This window comes from Chlorocebus sabaeus, chromosome 23 (assembly GCF_047675955.1).
Source record: "Chlorocebus sabaeus isolate Y175 chromosome 23, mChlSab1.0.hap1, whole genome shotgun sequence".
NCBI lineage: Eukaryota > Metazoa > Chordata > Mammalia > Primates > Cercopithecidae > Chlorocebus > Chlorocebus sabaeus.
This window is the reverse complement of record NC_132926.1, coordinates 1,687,288-1,702,919: the sequence shown is the minus strand read 5'-3', so window position 1 is coordinate 1,702,919 and position 15,632 is coordinate 1,687,288. Positions and strand designations below refer to the sequence as shown.

The 15,632-nt window shown below is 43.6% G+C and overlaps 1 non-coding gene across 1 annotated transcript; it reads left to right on the top strand.

Annotated features, from left to right (window-relative positions):
• Nucleotides 1–5,384: 5,384 nt before the first annotated feature.
• Nucleotides 5,385–5,487, top strand: LOC119621956 (U6 spliceosomal RNA). Its single transcript, XR_005238590.1, has one exon. It is a non-coding gene; the product is annotated as a U6 spliceosomal RNA (small nuclear RNA).
• Nucleotides 5,488–15,632: the final 10,145 nt, after the last annotated feature.

Below are 15,632 nucleotides of genomic sequence, written 5' to 3'. Positions count from 1 at the left end.
CCTGTGTACACACAGACCCCGTCTCGGTCGGCACTACCTGAGGGCAGTCAGCACTGAGGCGGGCCGTGAGCCCACCGCTGCCCGTGCAGAAAGAAGGTTGGCTGCAGAAGGGAAGAAACCTGTGCTAGCCGTCCCGCCTTCTGCTGCCTCTGTGCCCTGGGGTCGGTCAGTACAGGATCCCAGCCTTGCTCTCCTTGCTGGTAAATTAGGGATCTAACACACAGTCTGCCACGAGGGTGGGATTGATGAGATGAGGCAGCCCGTGTTACTGGCTGTGATTTCTGTCGTGATCCTATCCATTTTCTTCTTCGCCCTGCTGTTCTGAAGATTAAATATAACAGCCGGGTGCGGTGGCTCACGCCTGTAATCCCAGCACTTTGGGAGACCGAGGCAGGCAGATCACCTGAGGTCAGGAGTTCGAGACCAGCCTGGCCAACGTGGTGAAACCCTGTCTCCACTAAAAATACCAAACTCAGCTGGGCATGGTGGCACACGCCTGTAATCCCAGCTACTCCGGAGGCAAGAGAATCATTTGAACCCAGGAGGGGAAGTTTGCAGTGAGCTGAGATCACGCCATTGCACTCCAGCCTGGGCAGCGGCGAGACTCTATCTAAAATAAACAAATAAAACAAATAAATTAAATAGGTAAATAAAACAGGACAGCACAGCATCAGACACCGTGCCAGCACATTAGAAGGTGCACCATGAACACCAGCTTCCTTCCTCTTTCCAGATTTATTTTCAACTGGAAAGTCAATGAATAGCAAATGATGGAATCACGGCCCCCCAGAGCACTGAGCTGAGGAGTAGATCCTTGCTGCCTGCTGAGCCATAGGCACTGATAAACACCCAGAATGTCGATGGGGACAGTTACCGTGGAGGGGCCGTTGACTGTATCCCCAAGACAGGAGGAGCCAGATGCCCCGTGCCTCCAAAAGGAATGTGTGAGGGTGCTCCCAGCCCGCCTCTGAGACTTTCTGCCAAAAAAGCTGAGTGTGAATCCTACGCACTCGCTTTACAGCTGACTTCCAATTTCAAGGAGGAAGGGGATGGAGAGTGCCAGTAAACGACACTAAAGGCAGCCCAGATTGGGAGGGAGGGTCCCTCTGCGGGACAGCTAAACCAGCTCGTGCCACAAGCCAATGGCAAGAAGGGAGGAGGGGGCGCTCTAGGTTAAAAGATAATTGAGAAGCACAACACCCAAATATGGGTGGCCTTTGTTTGGATTCTATTTGAACAAAAGACATGAAAAGAGACTTTATTTTTCAAGCAATGGGGAAGTGTGACTATGGCCAGGGTATTAGATGACATCAAAGACTTCCTGGCCACCAAGTGTCACAATATCATTACAATCGTGCAGGAAAACGTCCGACTGAAGTACGCGGGGATAACGTGGGATTTGCTTTTTAGGAAGAGCTGTGATGGCAGACCAAAAACGTATGATATCTGTTTGCCAGAGGCCTTCCTATTTGTCTATAGTGTAAGAACATTTTGACAAGCAGTTTTTATTTATAGAAACAAAAATAAAGGTATTTGCAATCCCAAATACTCAGGAGGCTAAGGCAGGAGGTTTACCTGAGTCCAGGAGGTCAAGACTGCAGGGCGTTATGACTGTGCAACTGCATTCCAGTCTGGGTGACAGAGTGAGACCGTGTCACACACACACAAAAAGCTATTTGCAAAATTTTTGAAAAGTTAATGATAAGAATCAATGAGGCCAGGTGCAGTGGCTTATGTCTGTAATCTCAGGACTTTGAAAAACTGAGGAGTGGTGACCACTTGAGGTCAGGAGTTCGAGTCCACCCTGACAGCATTGTGAAACCCCATCTCTACTGAAAATATAAAAATTCGCCGGCATGGTGGCCGCACGCCTGTGATCCCAGCTACTTGGGAGGCTGAGGCAGGAGGATTGTTTGAACCCAGGAGGTGGAGGTTGCTGTGAGCTGAGATCATGTCACTGTACTCCAGCCTGGGTGACGGAGTGAGATTCTGTCTTAGAAAAAAGAAAAGAAAAAGAATCAATGGCACTAATGCTATAGTAAAACCAGTCTATTCATTTATTCATGGCAAAAGCATACAAGCCTGTGGGAAAATAATCTGGCAATAAGCAGCGAGAACCATACGCATATTCGTGTTCTCTAGCTCGAGACTCTGACTGCTGGGATCTGCCCTAATGAAATAACCCGAAAGAAGGGAAAACCACTCACAGCAAGGGTGTGGCTCTGGAGTTATGTGCTTTGGCGTGATGGCACTGGAAAGCAAAATTCTGAGGGCTGTGTCGCAACTTGGAAGCCCGCGCAAGCAGCTGGAAAGGTGCTGCGATTACAGCTGTGTGAAGGCATGTGCGCTGGGGCCTGGCCAGCTGGGAGCCCGGAGAGGTGAGTGTGGTGGCTGGATCCGGGAGAGGCAGGTCCGCTAGGAAGCAGTGGGCGGGGGCAGGGTCTGTTTGTAAGCTGGCACCGTGCTGCCATGGCCACGCATACTTCAGTGCAAATGGATTGTGACCTGGAGTGACCCCCGAACACCTGGTGGAAACCCAGCCAGGCTTACACTGGGCAAAGCCGGATTGTCAGGGGCCCTGGGAGACCCTGTCTTCCCCCCATTCCTCTCTGCCAGTCTTGGGGCCCTGGGCTTGCACACAGACCGGCTTTCTGCATAGGATAGGCTTATCAGACCCTTTCCTGAAATCGCGGGCGGGAAAGAGGTGAGGTCATGAAGGCAGCGTGGGAGGGAAGAAGGAAAGGGATGCGGCGGGAGAGGGAACATAGCAAAGGAGGCTTACTGGTCCAGGTCCTCTGCATACATCATCTAGCTGCCTCAAAATGTTTGCGGAATGCAGCGCAGTATAAAATCTTTCTTCTCTTTTCCTTCGCTATAGTCTTCTGTAGGTATTACTGTCCTCATTTTACAGACGACAAAGCTGAGGCTCCAAGGGAGTGGTAACTTTACAAAGGTTTACTAAGGTTTTAGGTGTAAAACTGAGATACTAACCCAGATCTGTGTCTCTGGGGCCAGGCTCCCTGGGGAAATCAGCCCAGGTCATCTCTCTCTCTCTCTCTCTCTCTTTCTCTCTCTCTCTCTCCCCAGTATCACCTGTGGCTTCTTAGATAGGAAACTGAGGCTGAACACTTACAGGCTTGCGCAAGTCACTGCACCGCCCACTGCCAGCCTCCTCAATTATCGACCCAGGATCTGATATCAAGCCCCACCCTCAGGGTGCTGGGCCCTCATGTCCCATTTAAGTGTGGCCCTAAAGGCTGACAGAGTTTTCTTTTCCCAACAGGTACATGGTCCATCCCTCCAGGCCCCTTAGAGAGGGGACTCAGAGAACAGATTGAGGGAGATGGGATGTGCCAGGGTTCCCCGCTAGGAGCCTCGTCTTTCCACCCCTTCTCTGTTTCCTGTGAGAACACAGTGCTCCTCCCCTCCAGAAGATGAAGGAACAGGGCACCATCCTGGAAGCAAAGAGAGCAGCCCTCGCCAGACCCCACGTCTGCTGGAGCCTTCATCTTGGACTTCCCAACCTCCAGAGTTGTGAGAAAATAAAGTTCTGTAGTTTTCAAATTACCCAGTCCACAGAGTTGTGTTCCAGCAGCATAAGGGACTAAGACACTGTCAACACTTGTTAATTTCTGTTGCCATGCCATCGTGGTGGCTGTAAACTGGTATCACACTGTGGTTTTGATTTGCGTTTCCCTGATGATTAGTGATGCTGGGCATCTTTTCATGTGCTTGTCGGCTCTTTGTGTGTCTTCTTTGAATAAATGTCTATTCAAATTCTGTCCATTTTTAAGTTGGGTTGTATGTCTGTATTGTGGTTAGGTTGTAACCATGCTTTATACGACCAAATGTGGTGGCTCACACCTGTAATCCCAGCACTTTGGGAGGCCCAGGCAGGTGGATCACCTGAGGTCGAGAGTTCGAGACCAGCCTGACCCACATGGAAAACCCCATCTCTACTAAAAATACAAAAAAAATTGGCCGGGCATGTTGGCACATGCCTGTAATCCCAGTTACTCGGGAGGCTGAGGCAGGAGAAGCCCTTGAACCCGAAAGGCAGAGGTTGTGGTGAGCCGAGATTGCACCATTGCACTCCAGCCTGGGCAACAACAGTGAAATTCCATCTCAAAATACTAATACTACTAATAATAGTAATAATAGTGCTTTATATATTCTGGATAGATTTTTTATCAGATATGTGATTTGCAATTTCTTTCTCCCATTCTGAGGGTTGTCTTTTCACATTTTTTCTCTCTCTGTCTCTCTCTCACTCTCACTCTCTCTCTTTTTAAGAAATAGGGTCTTGCTGGGCGTGGTGGCTCACGCCTGTAATCCCAGAACTTTGGGAGACTGAGGCGGGTGGATCACAAGGTCAGGAGATTGAGACCATCCTGGCTAACACAGTGAAACCTCATCTCTACTAAAAATACAAAAATTAGCTGGGCGTGGTGGTGGGCGCCTGTAGTCCCAGCTAACCGGGAGGCTGAGGCAGGAGAATGGTGTGAACCCGGGAGGCGGAGCTTGCAGTGAGTGCAGATCACGCCACTGCACTCCAGCCTGGGCGACAGAGCAAAACTCCATCCCCCCTGCAAAAAAAGAAACAGGGTCTCATTCTGTCTCCCAGGCTAAAGTGCAATGACATAATCATAGCTCACTACAGCCTCAAACCCCTGGGCTCAAGTGATCCTCCCACTTCAGCCTCCCAAGTAGCTGGGACTATTGGTGTGCACCACCACACCTGGTTAATTTATTATTATTATTATTATTTTGAGAAGGAGTCTTGCTCTGTTGACCAGGCTGGAGTGCAGTGGCGTGATCTCAGCTCACTGCAACCTCCATCTCCTGGGTTCAAGTGATTCTCATGCCTCGGCTTCCCGAGTAACTGGGATTACAGGCACGCATCACTATGCCCGGCTAATTTTTGTATTTTTAGTAGAGATAGAGTTTCACCACATTGGCCAGGCTGGTCTCAAACTCCTGACTTCAAGTGATCCACCCGCCTCGGCCTCCCAAAAGTGTTGGGATTACAGGTGTGAGCCACCGCGCCTGGCCGACAGTGTTCTTTGATGCACAAAAGTTTTTAGTCTTGATAAAGTATAAATTTATCTATTGTTATTGTCACATGTGACTTTGGTGACATCTGAGCACCCATTGCCAAATCCAAGGCATTAGGATTTGCCCCAGTGTTTTCTCTAAGAGTTTTATACCTTTAACTGTTATACTTAGGTCTTTGGTCCCTTTTGTTTATAGTGTGAGGAAAGACCTCAGCTTTATTTTTTTGCATTTGGATATCTGGCTAGCCAAGCATCATGTATTGAATAGATTGTTCTCTGCGAAATGGCTTTGAAATATTATTGGTTGAAGAATTGTTTTTCTGAGTTCCCTTGCTTCAGTAGCAAATATACTAAAACTGGAATGATACAGAGAAGATTAGGATGGCCCCTGGGCAAGGATGACATGCAAACTTGTGAAGTGTTCATTTTATTAGAAATAAAAATTAAATTACAAATTTTTTAAGGAATTGTTTTTCGGATATACAATTCTTGATTGGCAGTTTTTTTTTCTTTCAACATTTTAAATATGCCAACCTTCTGGCCTCTACGGTTTCTGATGAGAAATCGGCTGTTAATCTCATTGAGGATCCCTTATATGTGACAAGTTTACTTCTCTTGTGATGCTTTCAAGATTCTCTCTTTTGCTGGATAGGAGTGAAGCAAGACGGCAAAATAGGACTTTACAGTGATTGTCCCGCCACAGAAACATCAATTTGAACAACTATTCATGCTTGAAAATGTCTTCACACGAGCTCAGGAAACCAGGTGAGAGATCGCAGTACGTGGCTGTAGCATAATGAGAAATTACACATTGGCGAGGGTAGGAGAGGCGGTTTTAAATTACCCACATCATCCTTCCCCAGCCCCAGGCAGCACAGAATTGAGAGAGATGCCATCCTCTGGGGAGGAAGAGAGGGACGTGAGCAAAGGACTTTTCCTTAGACCCCAATACCAGGCCCAGCACCAGGCAAACCCCCACATCCCATATTCCAGGCCCGTAATCATGGACTGAGACTCTAAACCTGCCCTCAGATCACACCATATACAAAAATTAACTCAAAATGAATTAATGACTTAAATGTAAGTACCAAATTATGAAACTACTAAAAGAAAACGTAGGGGAAAAGCTCCATGGCACTGGCCTGGGTAAGGAGTTTTTGAGAAAACCCCCAAAGCATAGGCAACAGAAGCAAAAATAGATAAATGGGATTACATCAAGCTATAAAGTTTCTTTTTTCTTTTCCTTTTTTTGAGACAGGGTCTCACTCTATTGCCCAGGCTGGAGTGCAGTGATGTGATCACAGCTCACTGCCACCTTGACCTCTAGGCTCAGGTGATTTTTTAAAATTTACTTTTATTTTTGTATGTATCTAAAATACTTCAAAAGCATATAAAATGTATATTCAGACATAGTGTTACGTTTCTTCCCTCAGCCTTACTATGACCATACCATGTAGTTACCCATATCGTATGGTAAATTCTATATTTTTTGTTCTTCCTGGGTGTCTTTTCTTTTTATTAGACTCAAGTTCTGGGATACGTGTGCAGAACGTGCAGGTTTGTTACATAGGTATACACGTGCCATAGTGGTTTGCTGCACCCATCAACCCATCATCTACATTAGGTATTTCTTCTAATGTATCCCTTCCCTTGCCCCTCATCCCCAACAGGTCCCAGTGTGTGATGTTCCCCTCCCTGTGCCCATATGTTCTCATTGTTCAACTCCCACTTATGAGTGAGGACATGCCGTGTTGGGTTTTCTGTGTTAGTTTGCTGAGAATGATGGTTTCCAGCTTCATCCATGTCCCTGCAAAGGACACGGACTCATTCTTTTTTATGGCTGCATAGTATTCCATGGTGTATATGTGCCACATTTCTTTTATCCAGTCTATCCTTGATGGGCATTTGGGTTGGTTCCAAGTCTTTGCTATTGTGAATAGTGCTGCAGTAAACATATGTGTACATGTGTCTTTATAGCAGAATGATTTATAATCCTTTGGGTATACACCCAGTAATGGGATTGCTGGCCAAATGGTATTTCTAGTTCTAGGTCCTTGAGGAATCGCCACACTGTTTTCCACAATGGTTGAACTAACTTACATTCCCACCAACAGTGTAAAAGCGTTCTTATTTCTCCACATCCTCTCCAGCATCTCTTGTTTCCTGACTTTTTAATGATAGCCATTCTAATTGGTGTGAGACAGTATCTCATTGTGGTTTTGATTTGCATGTCTCTAATGACCGGTGATAACGAACTTTTTTTCAAATGTTTGTTGGTCGCATAAATGTCTTCTTTTGAAAAGTGTCTGTTCATATCCTTTGCCCACTTTTTGATGTTTTTTTTTTTTTTCCTGTAAATTTGTTTAAGTTCTTTGTAGATTCTGGATATTAGCCCTTTGTCAGATGGATCGATTGCAAAAGTTTTCTCCCATTCTGTAGGTTTGTCTGTTTACTCTGATCATAGCTTCTTTTGCTATGCAGAAGCTCTTTAATTTAATTAGATCCCATTTGTCAATTTTGGCTTTTGCTGCCATTGCTTTTGGTATTTTAGTCATGAAGTCTTTGCCCATGCCTATGTCCTAAATGGCATTGCCTAGGTTTTCTTCTAGGGTTTTTACGGTTTTAGTTCTTATGTTTAGATCTTTAATCCAGCTTGAGTTAATTTTTGTATAAGGTGTAAGGAAGGTGTCCAGTTTCAGTTTTCTGCATATGACTAGCCAGCTTTCCCAATACCATTTATTAAATAGGGAATCCTTTCCCCATTGCTTGTTTTTGTCAGGTTTGTCAAAGATCAGATGGTTGTAGATGTGTGGTGTTATTTGGGAAGGCTCTGTTCTGTTCCATTGTTCTATATATCTGTTTTGGTACCAGAACCAAGCTGTTTTGGTTACTGTAGACTTGTAGTATAGTTTAAAGTCAAGATAGTGTGATGCCTCCAGCTTTGTTCTTCTTGCTTAGGATTGTCTTGGCTAAATGGGCTCTTTTTTGGTTCCATACGAAATTTAAAGTAGTTTTTTTCTAATTCTGTGAAGAAGGTCAATGGTAGCTTGATGGGAATAGCATTGAATCTATAAATTACTTTGGGCAGTGTGGCCATTTTCACGATACTGATTCTTCCTATCCATGAGCATGGAATGTTTTTCCATTTGTTTGTGTCCTCTCTTATTTCCTTAAGCAGTGGTTTGTAGTTCTCCTTGAAGAGGTCCTTTGTATCCCTTGTAAGTTGTATCCCTAGATATTTTATTCTCTTCATAGCAATTGTGAATGGGCGTTCACTCATTATTTGGCTCTCTGTTTGTCTATTATTGGTGTTTAGGAATGCTTGTGATTTTTGCACATTGATTTTGTATCCTGAGACTTTGCTGAAGTTGCTTATTAGCTTAAGGAGTTTTTGGGCTGAGACAGTGGGGTTTTCTAAATGTACAATCATGTCATCTGCAAACAGAGATAATTTGGCTTCCTCTCTTCCTATCTGAATACCCTTTATTTCTTGCTCTTGCCTGATTGCCCTGGCCAGAACTTCCAATACTATGTTGAATAGGAGTGGTGAGAGAGGGCATCCTTGTCTTGTGCTGGTTTTCAAAGGGAGTGCTTCCAGTGTTGGCCCATTCAGCATGATATTGGCTGTGGGTTTGTCATAAATAGCTTTCATTATTTTGAGATACATTCCATCAATACCTAGGTTATTGAGTGTTTTTAGCATGAAAGGCTGCTGAATTTTATTGAGGGCCTTTTCTGCATCTATTGAGATAATCATGTGGTTTTTGTCATTGGTTCTGTTTATGTGATGGATTACATTTATTGATTTGCATATGTTGAACCAGCCATCCCAGGGATGAAGCTGACTTGATTGTGGTTGATAAGCTTTTTGATGTGCTGCTAGATTTGGTTTACCAGTATTTATTGAGGATTTTTGCATCAATTTTCATCAGGGATATTGGCCTAAAATTTTTTTGTGTGTGCCTCTGCCAGGTTTTGGTAGCAGGATAATGCTGGCCTCATAAAATGAGTTAGGGAGGATTCCCTCTTTTTCTATTGCTTGGAATAATTTTAGAAGGAATGGTACCAGTTCCTCTTTGTACCTCTGGTAGAATTCGGCTGTGAATCCATCTGGTCCTGGGCTTTTTTTCGTTGGTAGGCTCTTAATTACTGCCTCAATTTCAGAACTTGTTATTGTTCTTTTCAGGGATTGGACTTCTTCCTGGTTTAGTCTTGGGAGGGTGTATGTATCTGGGAATTTATCCATTTCTTCTATCTTTTTTTTTTTTTTTTTGAGACGGAGTCTGGCTCTGTCGCCCAGGCTGGAGTGCAGTGGCGCCATCTCGGCTCACTGCAAGCTCCACCTCCTGGGTTCACGCCATTCTCCTGCCTCAGCCTCCCGTGTGGCTGGGATTACAGGCGCCCGCCAACATGCCCAGCTAATTTTTTGTATTTTTAGTAGAGACAGGGTTTCACTGTGTTAGCCAGGGTGGTCTTGATCTCCTGACCTCGTGATCTGCCCTTCTCAGTCTCCCAAAGTGCTGGGATTACAGGCGTGAGCCACCGCGCCTGGCCTTCTTCTAGATTTTCAAGTTTATTTGTGTAGAGGTGTTTATAGTATTATCTGATGGTAGTTTGTATTTCTATGGGGTCAGTGCTGATATCCCCTTTATCATTTTTTATTGTGTCTGTTTGATTCTTCTCTTTTCTTCTTTCTTAGTCGGCTCAGGTGATTTTTCCACCACAGCCTCCCAAGTAACTGGGAGGACAGGTGCATGCCACTATGCCCAGCTGAGTTTTGTTTTTTGAATTTCTTTTTGGTACAGACAGAGTTTTGCCATGTTACCCAGGCTGGTCTTGAGCTCCTGGGCTCAAGCAGGCTGCTCACCTCAGCCTCCCGAAGTGCTGGGATTACAGGTGTGAGCCACTGCGCCCAGCTCTAAAACGCTTCTGCACAGCGAGGGAAAAAATCAGCAGAGTGAAGAGACAATCTCCAGAATGAGAGAGAACACTTGCAAACTACTCATCTGCCACAAAGTCGGCATCTAAAATATACAAGGAACTCAAACAGCTCAACAGCAAGACAATAACCCAGTTTTTTAAATGGGCAGAGGACCTGAATAGATATTTCCTAAAAGAAGTAATTTATATATATTCTGGATAGTAGGTTTTTATGAGATATGTGATTTGCAATTTCTTTCTCCCATTTTGTGGATTGTCTTTTCACTTTCTGTCTTTTTTTTTTTTTTTTTTTTTTTTTTTGATGGAGTCTCGCTCTGTCACCCAGGCTGGAGTGCAGTGGCGCGATCTGGGCTCACTGCAACCTCTGCCTCCCAGGTTCAAACGATTCTCCTCCCTTAGCCTCCCAAGTAGCTGGGATTACAGGCACACACCACCATGCCCGGCTAATTTTTGTATTTTTAGTAGAGATGGGGTTTCAACGTGTTGGCCAGGCTGATCTTGAACTCCTAGCCTCAGGTGATCCAACTGCCTCAGCCTCCCAAAGTGCTGGGATTACAGGCTTGAGCCACCGCGCCTGGCCAGTATATTGTAATCTTAAAAATGCTAACATAATGGACGTATTCTCACCACAGAAAATCACTGTGAGATTATGCATATGTTAATTATCTAGGTTCAGTCACTCCACAATGTATATATACTTTAGAACATATCTGGTGGAATCTCCAAAAAAGCTACTGAAACTAATAAATGAATTTAGCAAGACTGCAGGATACAACCAGATCAAGGTGCTAAAGTCAATTTTATTCCCATATATTAACAATGAATTGCAAATTAACATATTACTTCTCCCCAAATTGATCCATAGATTTAATGCAGTTCCAATTAAAATCCAGTAGGTTTTCTTAAATATAGAAATTGAAAAGTTGTTTCTAAAAGTCACAACATGGCACATGTATACATATGTAACAAACCTGCACATTGTGCACATGTACCCTAGAACTTAAAGTATAATAAAAATAAATAAATAAATAAATACAAATTAAAAATTAAAAAATTTTAAAAAGAAAAGAAAATTAAAAGCACCTACGAGAGATTAGAGGCTTCTCAGGAAAAAGGAAAGAAAGAAAAAAAATGAAAATTAAAAGCAACTAGAAGAGCCAAAGTCATTCTGAAAAACACGAACAAAGTTAGAAGGGTAACACTACCTAAATTCAATACTTATCACAAAGCGATATAATCAGACTTGTGTGGGATTGGCGTAATAGAGAATTGATTAATGGAAAACAGAGTGCAGAAATAGACCCACATACACTGGGAGAACTAATTTTTGACAAATATTTGAAGGCAACTCATTAAACAACGGACAATCTGGCATTGTTTCTCTTCATACTGAAAAATTATTTAACATTTCTTGTAATGTAGATCTTCTGTTAGTAAATTATTTCAGCTTTTGTTCATTTAAAATATCTTTATTTCACCTTCATTTCTGATGGCATTTTCAATAGATGTGTAATTCTGATTAATAGATTTTTTTTTCTTTCAGAACTTCAAAGGAGCTGTTTCATTTTCTATGAGTTCTGTTATTTCTGGTGAGAATAACACGGTCATTCCTACTGTTGTCTTCCTATATGTACTGCATCCTTTTCTTCTGACCTCTTTCCAGATATTCTATTTTTTTTTTTTTTACTCAGCAATTCTACTTTAATGTGGCTGGGGTGTCTGTTCATACTGCTTGGAGTTTACTGAGCTTCTCGGATATATGGATTGCAATTCTCATCAAAATTAGAAAAAATTTGGAACCATTTTTTCAAATATTTTTCTGCCCCGATATAACATATCTCCTTCTAAGGCTCTGATTACATTTGCTTAGAGTGCTTGATATGTCCCTGCAGACCACCAAGGCTCTATTCTTTTTGTATTTCTCTGTGTGCTTTAAATTGGATAGTTTTTATTGACCTGCCTTCAGATTTGCTAATCCTTTCTTTGCACTATTCATTTTCCTAAGTCCATCCTGTGAAGTTTTAATTTCCGATATTGTATCTGTTAGTTCTAGAATTTCTAATTTTTCTTTTTCACACTCTCATGTCTGTGCTGAGTCCCCATCTGTTTACTATTTCTATGCTTTTCTTTAAATCCTTGAATTTCTCGTGACAGCTGGTAAAAAAACATTAGCTGCCAATTCTATAATCTTTGTCATCTTTGGATTTGTTTCTATTAACCCTTTCTTTTTTTCTTTTTTTTTTCTTTTTTTTTTTGAGATGGAGTCTCACTCTGTCCCCCAGGCTGGAGTACAATGGCGCAATCTCGGCTCACTGCAAGCTCTGCCTCCCAGGTTCAAGAGATTCTCCTCCCTCAGCCTCCTGAGTAGCTGGGATTACAGGTGCATGCCACCACTCCCGGCTAAATTTTGGTTTACTGTTTGGAATGTTCTCCCGGGCAAAAAGCTGGGATTAATATGGAACTTAGCACATGTGTTTCTCTTCTTTCAAAGTCACATTTCTGCAGTTTTACTCCATCTATTTTCTACAATATTATTGCTGTCTAAAACACAAAGCTGAATCCAATTCTTGTTTCTCTGTCATGGCTAGAGCTGCAAATCCTCCATCCTATTTTTCCCCATTGTTGAATGTGAATGGAGTGTTAAAGATTACCACACATTTGAGGAAAGTTTCTTATATCAAGTCTAGAGAACAAAACTAACAGGCAAACAAACAAACAAGAGCTTGAATGAGGCAGAAACCACACATGGAAAGAAAGGCTTTAAAAATAAGCCTCTTATGGCCAGGCGCGGTGGCTCACGCCTGTAATCCCAGCACCTTGGGAGGCCGAGGCAGGCGGATCACGAGGTCAGGAGATCGAGACCATCCTGGTTAACACAGTGAAATCCCATCTCTATTAAAAATACAAAAATTAGCCGGGCGTAGTGGCAGGCACCTGTAGTCCCAGCAACTCAGGAGGCTGAGGCAGGAGAATAGCGTGAACCCGGGAGGCAGAGGTTGCAGTGAGCGGAGATCGTACCACTGCACTCCAGCCTGGGCGATAGAGCGAGACTCCATTTAAAAAAAAAAAAAAATCCTCTTATTAATATACCCAGGGAGGTAGTGCATCCATGATTCAAGAACAGAATTTTATATTTTAATAAAAGAGTGAGGCCATAAATGGTGGCTTACACCTGTAATCCCAGCATTTTGGGAGGCAACGCAGGCAGATCATGAGGTCCGAAGTTTGAGACTAGTCTGGCCAACATGGTGAAATCCCATCTCTACTAAAAATACAAAAATTAGCCAGGCGTGGTGGTCCATGCCTGTAATCCCAGCTGCTCAGGAGACTGAGGCATGAGAATCATTTGAAGCTGAGGTGGAGGTTGCAGTGAGCTGAGACTGCACCACTGTACTCCAGTGTGACAGAGTAAAACTTGGTCTCTAAATAAGTAAATAAAAATAAAAGAGTGAGAAACTACAGAGAAAAAAACCTGTTTTTAGAAAATAAATACGTGGGCCAGGTGTGGTGACTCACACCTATAATCCCAGCACTTTGGGAAGCCAAGTTGGGTGATCATCTGAGGTCAGGAGTGCGAGACTAGCCTGGCCAACATGATGAAACCCCCTGTCTACTAAAAATACAAAAATTAGCTGGGCGTGGTGGTGGGCGCCTGTAATCCCAGCTGCTCAGGAGGCTGAGGCAGGAGAATCACTTGAACCTGGGAGGTGGAGTTGCAGTGAGCCGAGATCACACCACTGCACTCCAACTCCGTCTCAAAAACAAACAAACAAATAAATAAATAAATAAATAAAATACAAAATTAGCTGGCTGTGGTAGCACACATCTGTAGTCTCAGCTACTAGGGAGGCTGAGACAGGAGAACTGCTTGAACCTGGTGAGAGGTGAAGCCAGCTGGACTTCCTGGGTGGAGTGGGGACTTGGAGAACTTTTCTGTCTTACAAGAGGATTGTAAAATGCACCAATCAGTATTCTGTAGCCAGGATTGTAAAACACACCAATCAGCACTCTGTAGCTAGCAAGAGGATTGTAAAATGCAACAATCAGTGCTCTGTAAAAACGCACCAATCAGCACGCTGTAGCTAGCAAAAGGACTGTAAAATGCACCAATCAGCACTCTGTAAAAACGTACCAATCAGTACTCTGTAGCCAGCAAGAGGATTGTAAAATGTGTCAATCAGCACTCTGTAAAATGCACCAATCAGTGCTCTGTAAAACGCACCAATCAGCAGGATCCTAAAAGTAGCCAATTGCAGCTGGGTGAGGTGGCTCACGCCTGTATTCCCAGCACTTTGGGTGGCTGAGGAGGGCAGATCAGGAGGTCAGGAGTTGAGACCATCCTGGCTAACACAGTGAAACCTCCTCTCTACTGAAAATACAAAAAATTAGCCAGGCATGGTGGTGAGCGCCTGTAGTCCCAGCTACTCAGGAGGCTGAGGCAGGAGAATGGCGTGAACCCGGGAGGCGGAGCTTGTAGTGAGCTGAGATCGTGCCACTGCACTCCAGCCTGGGCTACAGAGTGACACTCCGTGTCAAAAAAGAAAAGAAAAGAAAAAAGTAGCCAATCGCCGGGAGGATTGAAAGAAGGGCACTCTGATAGGACAAAAACGGAACATGGGAGGGGACAAATAAGGGAATAAAAGCTGGCCATCCCCCAGCCAGCCCTGGCAACCCTTCAGGTCTCCTTCCACATCTGGAAGCTTTGTTCTTTCACTCTTCACAATAAACCTTGCTACCACTCACTCTTTGGGTCCATGTCATCTTTAACAGCTGTAACACTCGCCGCGAAGGTCCACCACTTCATTCTTGAACTCAGCCACACCAGGAACCCACCAGAAGGAAGCAACTCCGGACACATTGGGTGGCAGAGGCTGCAATGAGCTGAGACTGTGCCACTGCACTCCAGCCTAGGTGAAACAGAGCGAGACTCCATCTCAAAAAAAGAAAAGAAAAACATCACAAAAATATAAAGTTCAACAGACAGATGGAAAATATGAGGGGCAGAAAAGATTTTTAAATTGCTAATCCAGCCCAAGAAGTCTAATATCTGAATAACAGGAGTTTCAGAGAAAACAGAGGAGACAGAGATACCAAATAAATAGTCAAGAAACTACCAGAAGCATACGTCTCCAGAATGAAAAAAAGCACGGCCCAGAACAAGTGCTCTGCACAACTGATGAAAATACACCAATATTAAAGTACATCACTATGAAATGTTAGCATGTTGAATGAAAAGCACATATTTTATATGCTCCCAGATAGAAAGGGGGAAAAAAAAAACAGCTTCCATAAAAGAAAGATCAATCAGAATGCTTCAGATGTCTTCACAGCAGCTCTGGAAGGAAGCAAGCATCTTCAGAATTGTGGGGAAAAATAACACTTGCAACTTAGATGTGTATATCCTAGAAAGCCACCAATCATGTATAAGGGTAGATTAAAGACATTTGCAGACATACAGGTTCTCAAAATAATTATCTCCTATGCTTCTGGTTTCTAGAAGCTACTATGGAATGTGTTAATAATACAGGGGGAAAAAAAACAGAAAAGAGGAGTCATAGAGTCCAAGAAAGAGACTCGAGCTCAGGAGTGAGGCAAAGGAGAGGCCCTGAGGGAGGGTGACAGGAGGTGCCTGGGTGA